The sequence below is a fragment of the Pteropus alecto genome, unplaced genomic scaffold (genome assembly GCF_000325575.1).
Source record: "Pteropus alecto unplaced genomic scaffold, ASM32557v1 scaffold87, whole genome shotgun sequence".
NCBI classification, from domain to species: Eukaryota; Metazoa; Chordata; class Mammalia; order Chiroptera; family Pteropodidae; genus Pteropus; species Pteropus alecto.
In genome coordinates this window covers 2166433-2182150 of record NW_006443225.1, presented here as the reverse complement: position 1 = coordinate 2182150, position 15718 = coordinate 2166433, and the positions used below count along the sequence as shown (strand labels likewise).

Here is a 15718-nt window from a genome sequence, read left to right as displayed (position 1 = left end):
TAGGAAAGGCAACCTTTGGTTAACCTCATAAATTGCAAGGACCTTGTCAGCTTACAATCCCTTATTTTTCATTTTTTACAATTACAGCACCTGATCTTCCTAGGTGGTCTCCGATCCTGGTATTCACCAGGCCCAACCCTGCTTAGCTTCTGAGATCAGGATAAATGACTTTTATTATAAATTCTCAATACACATTTGATTAATTAAACCAAATTTTAACCAAATTGTAGATAAAGAAACCAAGTCACAGAGAAGTGACATGCCCAAAATGATAAAAGAGGTATCACTTGTCTTCCAGAAATCTATCAACTCTATTTAAGTTATAAAGGATATACCATGATGAATTAGAGAAGAAACCAATGAAATTGAAAACATAAACTCAATAGAAAAAAAAATCAATGAAACTAAAAGCTGGTTCTTAGAAAAGATCAATAAAATCAACAAGACTTTAGTCAGGCTAATCTAGCAAAAAACAAAAAGACAGAAATTACTAACATCAGAAAGGAAAGAAAGGACATCACCACACATACTATGGACATTAAAATTAAAATTACAAAAAGGAATATTATGAACAACTCTACGTCCACAAATTTGATAATCTAAATGAAATGGACCAACTTCTTTAAAGACACAATTTATCAAAACTCACACAAGAAAAAAACATACAATCTGAATAGGCCAATATCTATTAAAGAAATTAAATCAATACTTAATAAACTTTCAAAGCGGAAAGAACCAGGCCCAGATGGTTCATTGGAGAATTCTACCAAACATTTAAGGAAGAAATTACAGTAATTCACTACAATCTCTTTCAGAGTAAAGAAGCAGAGGAAATACATCCTAACTCATTCGATCAGGTCATATTACCCTAATGCCAAAACCAGACAAAAACATCATAAGATAATAAAACTATAAACCAATACCTCTGATGAACAGATATAAAAATCCTCAACAAAACATCAGCAAATTGAATCCAACAATTGATAAAAAGATTAATAGACCAAGTGAGATTTATTCCAGGTATACAAGGCTGGTTCAACATTTAAAAATCAATTAATGTAAGGATTTTGAGGACAGTAAAAATATTTTGTAGATACATGTCATTATACATATTGTCCAAAGCCATAGAATGTACACCACTAAGACTGAACCATAATGTTACAATGAACTTTGAGCTATTATAATATGTCAATGTAGGTTCATCGATTGTAACAAATGTACTATTTGGTGAGGGTTTTTGAAGGGATAAGCTGTGAATATGTGGGAACAAGAGGTATATGGAAAATCACTGTTCCCCTAAATTTTTCTGTGAACCTTAAACTGTTCATATCTGAGTCTCCATCAATGTAGCTAACACAAGTCCCTCTGCCCTGGTTATTCTCTGAGCCCACCCTACCCAATGTGCGGGCCCACCCAAGCTCCTTCCAGTGGATTTTCCATACAAATGGCCTGTCTTGGCTCATGCTTCAGACTTTCCTAAAGTCTCTCAAAGGTTCACAAAAGCTAAACAAGCAACGTTTGGCCTCGGCATGCCCCGTACCTCTTCCTGAACAGCCCCCAAGCTCAGCACTAGCGGCAGCCAACCTATGTTTGTGGCTTGGCCTCTGGAGGCACTTCCAAGCCCAGCATGGATGGCAGCCATTACAGATTGCTTGGCGGCTCATGACAGGTGGCCCTGGGCAGGGCACAGGCTGCAGCTGAACTTGGCCTGTGGCAGGGCCCCTCCCAGGAGGCCCCAGCCTGTACACTTAGTGGCCAGCATCGGTCTGAGCCAGAGCACCACCTGGGGTCATATCTACATCTCAAGATGACACACCCAAATGGCAGACATGGCAGGCACCAGAGCCCTGCTAAAGCAAATCCTGCTCTGTAAGGTCAGCCTCTGCAAAGCAACTTTTCCACTGGTCAAGGCTAGTCATCACAACCAATCAGCCTGAGGGTCAATGTTTCCCACTGATGAGCAAACAGCAACCAGTGCTCAACTACAATAAGAGGACACACACAACTCACACAAGGGACATACTTGGAGCATTGGGCTGATGTAGTCAGGGAAGACTGTTACCCCTGGGACCCACAGCACACCTACTATGGAAGGCCACTCTACTAAGACTGGGAGACATAGCAGACCTACTTAACACACAGAAAAGAACACAAGTAGGCAGCCAAAATGAGAAAGTAAACATGTCCCAGATGAAAGCACAGAACAAAGCTCCAGAAGGAGAACAAAACAGAATCCAGATAAGTAATCTAGCAGATGCAGAGTTCAAAACAGTGGTTATAAAGATGCTCAGTTAACTTTTGGGAAGTGTAGAGAACTTTAACAAAGAGATAAAAAACATAAAAAAAAAAGTATGAAATGAAGAATACCTTATGAGGAATTAACAGTAGATTAGATGAAGCGGAGGGTCGAATCAGTGATTTAGAAGATAAGGTTTCAGAAAACACCTAATCAGAACAGCAACAAGAAAAAAGAATCTGAAAATGTGAGCATAATTTAAAGGGCCTCTGAGACAACATCAGCATATCAACATTCGTGCCATAGGGATACCAGAAGAGAGAGGGCAAGTAATTGAAAACCTATTTCAAAAAGTAATGTCAGAAAAGTTCCCTAACCTGGGGAAGGGAATAGACATACAAGGTCAGGAAGCTCAGAGAGTGCCAAGAAAGAGGTCCATGCCAAGACACATCATTATTAAAAAGCCAAAGGTTAAAGACAAAGAGAGAATCTTAAAAGCAGCAAGGCAAAAGCAGTTAGTTACCTACAAGGGAGCTCCCATAAGATTGTCAGCTGAATTCTCCACAGCAATTTTGCAAGCCAGAGGGGGTTAGCACCAAATAAGGAGCTACAACTAAGATTACTCTACTCAGCAAAGCTATCATTTAGAATCAAAGGACAGATAAAGAGCTTCCCAGACATGAAAAAGCTAGAGTACATCATCACCAAGCCAGTATGTTAGAAGGACTTCTTTAAGAAGAAGAAGAAAAGAAGATCAAAACAGAAAAAAAGATCATTCATTCAAAACCTATGCTGAATAATAAAATGGCAATAACTACATATCTATCAGCAATTACTTTCAATTTCAATGGATTAAATGCTCCAATCAAAAGATAGGGTGGATAAATGGATAAGAAAACAAGACCCTTACATATGCTGCCTACAAGAGATTCACTTCAGATCGAAAGACACACTCAGACTGAAAGTAAGGGGTGAAAAATATGTTTCATGAAAATAAAAATTAAAAAAAAATTTAAAAAAAAACAAATGCTGGATAGCAATACTTATACCAGACAAAATAGACTTTAAAACAAAGACTATAACAAGAGACAAAGAAAACTCCAGTTATACCGCTTCTGAGTATTTATCCAAAGAAAACCCAAAACAAAACACTGCTTTGAAGGGACATGTGAATCCATATGTTCATTGCAGCATTATTCACAATAGCCAAGATATGAAAGCAACTTGGGTGTTTGTCAGTGGATGAATGGATAAAGAAGAGGTGGTACATATGTATAATGGAATATTTCTCAGCCATAAAAAAAAAGAATGAAATCGTGCCATCTGCAACAACATGAATCCCCAACCTTTTTGGAACCAGGGACTGGTGCTTCTATGAGAATCTAATGCCTGATGATCTGAGGTGGAGCTGAAGTGGTGATGCTAGCACTAGGGAGTGGCTGCAAATACAAATGAAGCTTTGTGCACTTGCCTGCAACTCACGTGCTGTGTGGCCTGGTTCTTTATAGGCCATGGACCGGTACCCACCTGTGGCCTAAATTTGGGGACCTTTGACCTAGAGGGTATTGTGCTGAGTGTAGTAAGTCAGACAGAGAAAGACAAATGTTACATGTAGAATCTAGAGAACAGAATAAGCAGGCAGCAGAAACAAGCTTATAGATACAGAGAGCATTTTGATGGTTATCAGATTGGGCAGTGGGAGAATAGGTGAAGGGGGAGGGGATTAAGAGGTACAAATTTGTAGTTGCAGAATAGTCATAGGGTTGTAGCATGTAGCATGGGAAATACGGTCAGCAGTATTGTAATAACTATGTACGGTGTCAAATGGGTGCTGGATTTATTGGGATGTGATCACTTCATAAGTTATATAAATATTTAATCACTGTATTATACTCCTGAAACTAATATTGTATGTCAACTATAATTGAAAAAATATAAATATAAAAATAAAAAATATTCTGTCACTCATTACAAAGCACTGTAAGACAGAGTTCCTTACATTTTGAGTCACCGATCTCTTTGAAAACCTAAAGAAGGTCATGAGCTTCTTCCCACCGCAAATGCACACTTATGCATAACTGCACATAGTTTATTTACTAAACATATGCTCACCTACAATTTCAAAAGCTCCATAGACTCAGACTGAAAGTACTGGCTCTAACACAAGTTATTATTCTCATTTACAGATGACAAGACAGAGGTTCAATGAGGCTAATTAACTAGATTAGGGACATACTGCTGCATGTGGAAATAAAACCCAGACATTCCTGATACAGACTCCCATTCAGTTTATGCTACACATTCATTCATTCAAAATCTATGCTGAGCCAGGCACTTTGCTGTGTCCTGGGGATACAATGGTAGCAAACATTTCAATTTGATACTTTATGGTGACAGAAGCCCCCAACAAATGCTGTGAGGTAGCTTCTAACTTAGTAAACAGAAAGGATGTCAGGAAATCATTTAAATTCCATTCTAGTCATCATGAATTCAATGTTATCAGACTGAGCTTCAAAACATCATATATATTCTCCAAACTTACTGAAAATCTATTTTAGTGGTTTGTTCTTCACTGTTATGAGAAATAATTAGATATAATCTGTTAATTTTATGCTCAGTACCTGATTTAAGAGTTTTTCATACCTTACAATGAGATGTTTTGTAAGGAAATTGGCGACAAGTTGAGAAGTTCAAAGGCAAGGCTCATTTTAACAAGATATTTTGTGTGTTTGAATTACGGAAACCTAGTCTTTCCTCCTGTGTGTCTCCTCTGCTTTCACACAGAACACTTCACTTCTGACACTTCTAGTCATCAAATGTGTGGGGATCTTCCTCATAATAAACAATTCTGTGATACCAGCTGGGTGTCCTACAATTTAACTTATTTCTAACTTCATCTACCTGGATGGAGATAGCATCAGATCCCATAGATTAAGGGCTCAGTCTCATGAGACTGTCCCTACTTCAGATGCCAATAATTGTGCTTCTAACTGACCAGCTGCAAATCTAAGGTTCCCACCTGTGCCTCCGTGGGCTCCATTAATTCATTAGAGCAGCTCACAGAACTCAGAGAAATACATTTACAAGTTTAAAAAGATGTGATAAAAGATACAGATGAATAGCCAGATGAAGAGATACACAGGGTGAGGTTTGGGAGGGTCATGACCACAGGACAGGAGCCTCTATCACCGTGGAGTTGGGGTACATCACCCTCCCAGTATGTAGATATGCTCACCAATCTGGAAGCTCCCTAAACTGTTGGAATTTCATGGAGGTTTCCTCATGTAAGCATGATCAATCATTAAGTCCATTTCTAGTCCCTCTCCCCTCTCTGAAGTAGTTGGGGGAGTGGGGCTGAAAATTCCAAGTTTCTAATCATGGTCTTTTGAGTAACCAGCTCCTATCCACAAGCCCACCCAGCGTTGCCTCAATAGAACAAAAGAAGCTCCCAGTGCTTTTATAACTTAGGAAATGACACAGGTTTTAGGAGCCCTGTGTCTGGGGTGAGGTCAAAGACCAAATATTAGAACAAGAGATACTCCTAGTTTCCTAATCACTTAGGGTTTATAAAGGTTTCAGAAGCTCTGTGTCAGGAACCAGGGGACAGAGACCAATGCGTACATATTTTTTTTCCATATCTCACACTGCTTTCGACATTTTTGTTAACACTTGTTTTCTTGATCTGGCAGAAAATTCAACATTACCCGGAAAATTAAGGAAAAACATGGGTAAAGACCAATATCTGCACAAAACAGAATCTCCAATGGTGCACACCAGCACAGCAAACAGGATTCTGCACAAAAGCCATTTTTTGTGCTTTCTTTTGTTGAAGTGTGCTGTGCCTAATGATTAATTAGAGTCAAAATAGATCTCTTAGGGAAGTTGTATCAACTGATTCTGCAGGTATAGTTTCGTTACAGTCCGAGGTGGGGATAATCCAAACTTGATACAGAAGTCAAAGGGCTCATTGTGCACACATGGATTTCTTTAATTTTGTGGTTCTCATCTAGTGAAAATGGGAGAAAGTAATACTAGAAACTATATTACGAAGGAATGGTACTTTCACCCCCTTCCTCAGAATTCCTAGGATTCATGATGCTCCAATAAAATTTCCATAGCAATGTCTCCAGCACTCTTGCCCTTATTAAAACAGGAAGTGTCTGTGCTATATTTAGAAATGAAATCTTAGAGTTAACAGTTCTTGGAACAGTATATTTCTGTACAAATGTTGACATTAATGATACTGGTGATGAGACTCCCTGGATCAATAAGAACTTCTAGACCAATCTGGGTGTCTACAGTAGTAGAGAAAGAACCATTTTGCAAACTTTCGATATCAATTTTTTCAGATTCTGAGAATACTAACAAGTAACATATAGAACACTCTACCTCAAGACAGCCAGATCTTGAAAATGTCAGCCAAAGCCACAAAAAGTCAGCTGATTTGTAGCAATGTTCCAAGGATTCTGGCTTGAAGGCCCTGTCAATAGGTGTCTCCATATATACTTACACTACTTCCTATAAAATGGGTTCTCTGCCTTTAATTCTATTAAGTGCTTCTTCCCACTGAATCCATGAGAGAGAGAATCTCTCCCTTAATCTGTCCATGACTCTATCCAGGCTCTTGACTTCTCACATAATGATGAGAATATAAGGAGCTATACGTAATGTATTGGGCTAAAACATCACATTAGCGCAAAATTGTGTTGTAGTCATTTTTACAGATTGAAAATAATCAGTGAAAAGGTAAGGAAGTTTTAAGTTTCCTTTTGAAAGGAAAGTCTAGAATCCTTTGGAATATAGTAGTTGCCCCTAATCTGTAGTTTTGCTTTCCACAGTTTCAGTTACCCGTGGTTAATTGTAGTTGGAAAATATTAAATGGAACATTCCAGAAATAAACAATTCATAATTTTTTTCTTAAATATATAATTATGTAATTATGAAAGTGGTTGCCATTTTACACTCCCTCCATCAATGTATTAGTGATATCGCCTAACTTTTAATTTTTCTCCTATCTTAAGAGTATATAAATGTTATCTCAATTGTTCTTAATTTGCATTTCCCTCTCATTCTTTTATATATTTATTAGCCATTTATATTTTTCTTCTATAAAATTCTTGTATATTTAATTTTCCCACATTCTTTTAGGTTGTTTGTTCTCTGCTAGTTGATTTTTAGGAGTTCATTACATATTCTATATAATAAGCATTTGGTGATTATACGTAAAGCATTTATCTTCTCTCTGACACTTGTCTTTTCACTCTTGGTGAAGTCTTTTTTCATTAAAAGTTCTAAATTTTAACATAGTCTCATTTATTAATCTTTCCTTAGAGGTTGTACTTTTGATATCTTAAATCCTTGCCTACATCAGAGCCATATTCTCCTATATTTTTAAATGTTTTACATTTTATCTTTCTCAATTAATTTTTAAATCCAACTGAATTGGAATTTTTTGTACAGTGTGAAGTAGAAAATCCACTTTTTTTCCTTAATATGAGTAACCAATTGTGCTAACACCATTTATTGAATATCCACTTTTTTCCCATTGACTTGTGAAGCCAATTTGGTCATGTATCAAGTTTCCATAAACTAATGTATCTATTCCTATATTCTCTGCTCTGTTCCATCAGTCTATTTAACTGTCTCTTTGTGCAATATCCTGCCATCTAATTATCATAGCTTTATAATAAGTCTTGATAGCTTACAAGTTAAGGCAACTTCTTCACCTCACAACATTTCATAAGTTTTAAAACTGTGTACCATTCTGAGTAGCGTGATGAAATCTTGGACCATCTTGCTCTGTCCCACCTGGGACATGAATCATCCCCTTGTCCAATGTATCCATGCTGTGTATGCTACCCACCCATTAGTCACTTAGTAGTCAGATTAACTGTCACAGCACTGCAGTGCCTATGTTCGTTATCCTTATTTTTCTTAATAATGCCATATTCACATAACTTTTATTACAGCATAGTTATAATTGTTCTATTTTACTATCTTATTGTTAACTCCTTACTGATCCTAATTCATAACTTAAACTTTATCATAGGTATGTATGTATAAGAAAAAAAAATAGAATATATAGGTTCTGGTACTATCCATGGTTTTAGGCATCCACTGTGAGTTTTGGAACATATTCCCCATAATTAAAAGGGGACTACTGAGGAGAAACAATCTTATCAGTACTGAGGTTAATAGCTTTATAGTATTTTTGAAAATCCTCCCATTTTTTGTTTTCAAATGAAAAGTGATATCTGCAATGAATGTCTAGTATCTATTAGAATGTTCATAAACGTTAACTTAATGAACAAACAGAATTACATGCTTATCCTCCTGGGTTAATCCAAGTAAGAACAGCTTGCTGATCACAGGAATTTTCGTCTAATCATAAGAATAACGTGTGAGAACTAAGCATGATAGCTGATAGTTCAGAATCAGGAGAAGGAGAAGCTCTCTGTGTGGCCAGGACAAACAGGAACCTCTAGGCAATTCCCCACAAAACTGGCAAATACTGCCAAAACTACACTATATGTATTGATGAAAATCATTTCTTCTTTTTTTAAATAAAAAGCATATTAAATTGCTTTTTATATATAAAAGACTATGGCTCCATCTTTTTGTTTAAAAATATACTTTTAGTATATTTAGAGAAGGTAGATAAATATATAAAACACACACCTTCATAGAAAAAATCATGAAAATATACACATCAAAATATATATTTTTTAAATTTCTGGATAGATTGCATAGTATATTTTCAAAATTTCCACAATTACAGTTGTTTTTATAATAAAAATAAAAGGGAAAAAAGAAATTATATAAACAGATTATAGATGCCTATCAACCAGTTTAATCAATATAAAATCTGTCCCAGCCCTATTTGCTATAAGCTTTTAAATGTATTCACAATCACTGGGGTATATTCAATTCTTATTTCAAAAACATTGTTAAATAATAAGAGTGCCATCTCAAGACAATAAGCAATGTTTATCTACTTTTCAAAGTGGTAGTGATGATAGAACCAATGCTTTATAGAATGTGGCACAAAATAGCTGCCTACAAATATTAGCTATTATTACTAAACCAAGAACTTTCAAAATACATTTATTAGCTGGATCCCTGACAGCTAGATAGGGAAGGTGTTACTATTATCTTGGTTACACAAACACAGAAACCAAAGTTCTTTGATGTTAACTAGGATGATACAGCTGGTAAGTAGAGAAGAAAACTCAAAGCATCCATGCTCTAATAAGATAATTAAATTGTAGAGCCTGAAAAAAAGAATGACATGGTTTCTATTGGTTCTATTGGTAGGAACACCCTAGGTTGACAAATGTGGCCTTCTATTATCTCTCTCTTGTATACTGCCACAAGTTACTTTTTCTTCTACTCATATTTTTTTCTAATTATCATTATCTCTTCTTTCTCATCTTGTCTTCACTACTACTTCTTTAGTATTATTTCTCCTTTCTTCCTCAGCTCTTCCAGCTGTCCCCTGCTAGCTATTTCTCACTGCTTTTCTTCTACTCCACCCTCTACCTTTCTGTTTTCTCTCAAGTCATCTGTTTCTCTTCAGAGCTCCAGAAACAGATGGCATACCCATTTTGTTGGGTAGGAGAGCCACTCTGTGCCAGCCTGTGAAAAAACAGAGGATAGAGTGTGTGGTGGTATGTATGGCAGTAAGTTAAGGTGTACCAGCCCAACAATTTGCAAAATTTTAAATATGGCAACTAAAGGCTGAAAAAGAAGCGATACAGATATCATAAAGAGCAGGGCCAGATATACTATCAAGTTAAATCAAACTCTTTTTATTCTTATGTGAAACTATCTTCTGTAGGATATTATATAAATATGTGTATCTATAAAATATCCTACAAATATGAGATTGTATATAATACATAATATATATGTATTATAATATATATTACATATAATATATAAAGAATAGGTAGACTTTGACAAGAACAGGTAAGTTAAATAAGAGTCAAACTAAGAAAATCAACTAGATTTTGATTAAGCCAAAATCCGTGGAATGACATCAGGGAAAAATTAAACAGCAAACTAAATTTTAACAACACAGTTACCTCATTAACTTTTGCGTTCGAGCAAAAACATTCTAAGTTTAAGTCATTTAAGTAAAGTCTTCAGATCCTTACTTCAATTTGCTAAAGAACCTAAATTTAGATATGAGAGAAACCAGTTTCAAAATATTCACATTTCTGTCCTATCCTTAAACATTTTTTTCCAAATCCTGTTTTTAATACAAATACCATTTGTGTTGGCCTTTTTCCCATTTCATTTTATACTGTGAGGATTAAAAAATTAATAGCAATGAAGCTGAGACTGTTTCTAACAGCCCCATCCTCTCTCAGTGTACATGGAAATCTTAAATAACAAAATACAAGCACATACACAGACAGACAGACACACACACACACACACACACACACACAACTTAAAAAACTATAAAGGAGTCTAATATAGCAAAAACTCTTTACCTAATATTAAGTAACTGAGAATTTGAGATAAGAGGTCTTCATTGTTTTTTTTTTTACTCTTTCTAGAATAACAACCATAAAAAGCCTAACAGCAGAAATTTGCTTAGTAAAAGTATAGTGAAATTATCAGACACTAAACACAAAATATCACAAAGCAAAACAAAATGGCAGTAGTATTTCAGAGTAAACGTACATTTGATGACTCGTGGATAGAAGAAAACATTCCCATTTTTGGTATAAATAACTGGTTTTGCCTGTCCATCTGACTGAAGTCCAACAAACAATCCTGGGCTCTTTGTAGATTCCAGGCTTATGGATGCATTTTCCAAGTTCTTCTTAATTTTAAAATGACAGTCAATATCTCCTGTCCCCTACAATCAATACAACATGATTTCATAAAAATTAATAAACACTGACGGAAAGAATTTAAAACAAGTCACTTCACAAAAATATAATTTTGCTTTATTTTCAAATCCTCATGAGAAATCTAGAACCTTCTGCATAAATTTCACTATGTGCTTCATCCTGTTCCATAAAATCCAGAAACAGATACCATGTGATTGGCTGATAGCTTAGACAGAGGGCTCTGAATCTCAGAGAAGCTTCAACTAAGGACAGTGCAGTGTATGCTGAATTCTGTTTCAGAGTTGCCCACCTCTGTAGGTGAATAGAGAATACTAAAATGTCAAATTTCCTTTTGGAAAATAATATAATGAAGGAAAAGAAGAGAATTCTTACCATAAGTCCATTTACTCTTAAACACAAACCAATTTTCTGTGCTAGTCCACATTTTCTGGATTAAATTTTCACCAGTAAATAGAGTTCACGTAAATTACTCAAAGACTGAATAACAAAACATTCAAAAATTAGAAGCCTAGGATTAATCTGCAACACCCTTCAGATCGTCAAAATCACCTCTTTTTTATGGCATTTATAATCTAATACTAGAAAAACGTCACCTTTTTCACTTTTAATTGCTTTAAAGTTTCATTATAAGATTTATGAGTTCTAGAAAATAAATTTTGTTAGAATGAATTAAAATTTCCAATAGCAACTATTATTTTGTTTGTAAAAAATAATTATATTCTAATCTCTACCCTCTTGTAGGTAAGAACAAAGTGTTTATTGTCTGTCTCTCTCTCAAAATATAAATATAAGTTAATCGTCTTGTATCTTCTGTTCTTGTTATGGATACAATAAAACTCTGGCTTTGATTTGCACATGGCCAAGTAGAAGACACAACCACGTATACAAATAATCATAATAGTATGTAAGGCCAATAGGATAGAGATGGACTCCTTGGATTTGAGGAGGAAAAAAAGGCACTAAACTCAGGAGAATCAGAAAGGACTTCCTGGAGAAGGTGGAGCTAATTAGAGGAAAGTGGGGATTGGGGTAGGAGGTAGGGAATTTCAGGCAAAGCATGAACAAAGGCTGAGGGGCAACAGGCGGCATGTGTATGAACAAGCTTCTTGATGTTGCTGAACAACGAAAGGAAGAAGGTGAGTACAAAAAGGTTGGATCGATTTGTATCCTACAAAGGGGGTCTGGGCCTCATCTTAGTTCATGGGAGCCAGTGAAAGATTTTAATCAGAGTAGTAATATGAACATATCTCAAATTGTCTTCAGGAAATTTCTTAAATGTCTCTCTAATGCCTCTATGAAGGAAAAAATTCATTATCGACACAATCATCTACCCCTTTGCAGTTTTCTAATAATGATCAACAGCATCTCAATTCTCTCCTGTTCTTCAAGGATATAGTCTTTGAACTCCCTTTTATTATTTTTTAAGTAGACTTTCTTTTTCAGAACAGTTTTAGATTTAGAGAAAAATGGAGAAAGTAATACAGAGTTCCCATATACCCACAACCACTTTCTCCTATTATTAACATATTACATTAGTATGATATATTTGTTATAGTTAATGAACCAGTGCTGATATATTATTCTTAACCAGTAATACTTCATTGAGACTTCCTTAATTTTTACTTAATATGTACTTTATGTCCAGGGTCCTGTTCAGGATATATTACAATTAGTGATCATTTCTCTTTAGGCTCCTCTTGGTTGTGGCAGTTTCTCAGCCATTCCTTGTTTTTGATGACTTTGACAGTTTTGAGAAGTACTGGTCAGATATTTTGTAGAATGCCCCTCAATGGGAATGTGTCTGATGCCTTCCTCATTAGACTGGGGTTATGAGATATTGGGAAGAAGACTACAAAGGTAAAGTACCATTTTCATCACATCATATCAAGGGTACACAATATCAACATGACTTAAATCTGCTGCTGTAAACCTTGATCACATGGCTAGGATAGTGTTTATAGGGTTCCTCTACTGCAAAGTCACTATTTTTAACCCCTCTTTCCATGTTGTAGTCTTTGGAAGGAAGTCACTATGTGCAGCCCATTCTAAAGGGACAGGAGTTATGCTCCACCTCCTTAAAGGCAGAGCATTTTACATAAATTATCTGGAATTCATCTGCACAGATTTGTCTTTTATCCTCCATATATTTATCTATTCAATAATTTATGTATATTATTATTGATTCATGAATATTTATTTTTTAGATTATAATCCAATATGACTTTATTTTGTTTCTCAAATTGTTCTAGCTTTGGCTGTTGGGAGATCTTCCATTTGGCACCTATGTCTCTTGACATACCTCCATAAATGATGTGTGACGTACCTCCATAAATGATGTGTGTGTGTGTGCGGGGATGCTGTTTTGGAACAATCCTTTCTTTCTGGCACTATAAGATGCTCCCGGTTTATCTTGTACATTTCCTGCCCCAGTCCTAGAATCAGCCATTTTTCCAAGGAGCCCTGGTTCTTTCTATTGGAGAATGTTATTAAAAACCAAGAGCTGAACACTAGGTCTGCTTGTTGCTGCTGGGATGTTGTTACTTCTAGGCTCTCTTACCTAACAGAGCAAAAAATATGTTTATACTAACAAGTATATACACATAATTTTAAGTATTTCTATATGCAACCATCCAAGTAAGCTAAACATGAGCTCATAATGATATCTCCAACTCTAAAGGATTAATTACTGCAGAGATCATTCTAGGTTTCTCCCGCTGCTTATCTGTAAAATTCTACTCCAACAATGAGAACTTTGGTTCCTACTGTCTGCCACCTATGTAATTGTTATATTCTAATATACATTTATAGTAGTATCAGAATTTTTAATCCATACTCCCATGGGAAACAACTTTATCAACTAGAGTACAGTTCTTATGTGTAGTTCCCTTTTCTTTTGGTCTTACTGACGCCATTCATTTCCAAAGACCCTTAGCTCAGGACTTTGTTCTTCTATGCCCTTTCATACATTTTTAATAGAGTTAGATTCTCTTGTCATAGTCTGCATTCCTTCCTGGGATTCTAAACCTCTTAATTTTCATTTTTTTAGTTTTAGGATATTTTATTTTATTTTTATTTTTTAATTAAATTTTGGGGATTTTTTAAATTGAGCTATAATTGACATACAACATTATATGAGTTTTAGGTATATAAACAATGATTTGATATTTGTATATATTGCAAAATAATTACCACAATAAGTCTACTTAATATTCATCATCATACATTTTTATAGAACTTTTTTCTTGGGATGAGAACTTTTAAGATTTACTGTCTTGGTCTACAGCCATGCCACCTTGAGCAAGCCTGATTCCTTCTGATCTCGAAGGCTAAGCAAGGTCAGGCCTGGTTAGTACTTGGATGGGAGACCACCTAGGAAGACCAGGTGCTGTAGGTGTAAAAAATAAAAATAAAAAATAAAGGATTGTAAGCTGCCAAGGTCCTTGCAATCTGTGAGGTCAACCAAGGGTTGCCTTGCCTAAAATTAAAAAAAAAAAATTTACTGTCTTAGCAGTTTTCAAATATGATTTTTTAAAAATTTGCATACATTAAGTTTCACTCATTGTACTATGCAGTTCTATGTGTTCTGAAAAATGCATGTCTTGTATCCACCATCATAGTATCATACAGGATGATTTTAATGACCTGAAGATCACCTAATTTTTCATTTATTTATCCCTCCCACCCTCCCCTCAGTCCCCAAGGAACCACTGATCCTGTTACTGTCTCTACATGTTTACATTCCCCAGAATGTTATATATTTGAAATCATATAATATGTAGCCTTTTCATGCTGGTATCTTACATTTAGCAATGTGCATTTAAGTTTTCTCAATGTCTTTTCATGGTTTGATAGTACTTTTTTATGGCATAATATTCCATTGTACAGCTGTACACAGTTTATCCCCTTACCTATTGAAGAACATCTTGGCTGCTTCCAGTCTTAAAGTATACATAAAGCTCTATAAACATTCATGTGCAGTTTTAATTTTGTGAAAGATGAAAGGTCTATGTCTAAATTCATTTTTTTATTTTTTTGCATATAGACATCCAATTGTTCAAGTACTGTTTGTTGAAAAGCCTATCCATTCTCCACTGAATTGCCTTTGTTCCTTAAACAAAAATAAGTTAACTATATTTATATAGGCCTATTTCTGAACTTTATTCTGTTCCATTGATCTATTCTTTCACCAATACCACACTATCTTGGTTACTGCAGCTTTATGATAAGTCTTAAAGTTGGAAAGTATCAGTCTTTCAACTTTGTCCTTTAGTATTGTGTTGGCTATTCTGGATCTTTTGCCTCATACACCTTACAGTATGCCAATATCCATAAAATAGCTTGCTGAGATTTTGATTGAGATTATATTGAATCCATAGATCAATTTGGGAAGAACCGCCAACAAAATTGAGGATTTCTATCCACAAACATGGAATATTTGTCCATTTATTTAGATTTTCCTTGATTTCATTCATCAGGGTTACATGGTCTTCCATATAGAACCTAAATATATTTATACCTAAGTATTTCTCTTTTTTATTCTAATGTAACATTGTATTTTTAATTTCAAATTCCAATTGTTCTTTGGTAGTATATAAGAAAGCAATTTATTTTCGTACAG

At 35.3% G+C, this 15718-nt stretch overlaps 1 pseudogene; it reads left to right on the top strand.

The window, feature by feature from the left end:
- The first annotated feature begins 14375 nt into the window (after positions 1 to 14375).
- LOC112472635 lies at positions 14376 to 14494 on the top strand (annotated as a pseudogene).
- The last annotated feature ends 1224 nt before the right edge of the window (positions 14495 to 15718 follow it).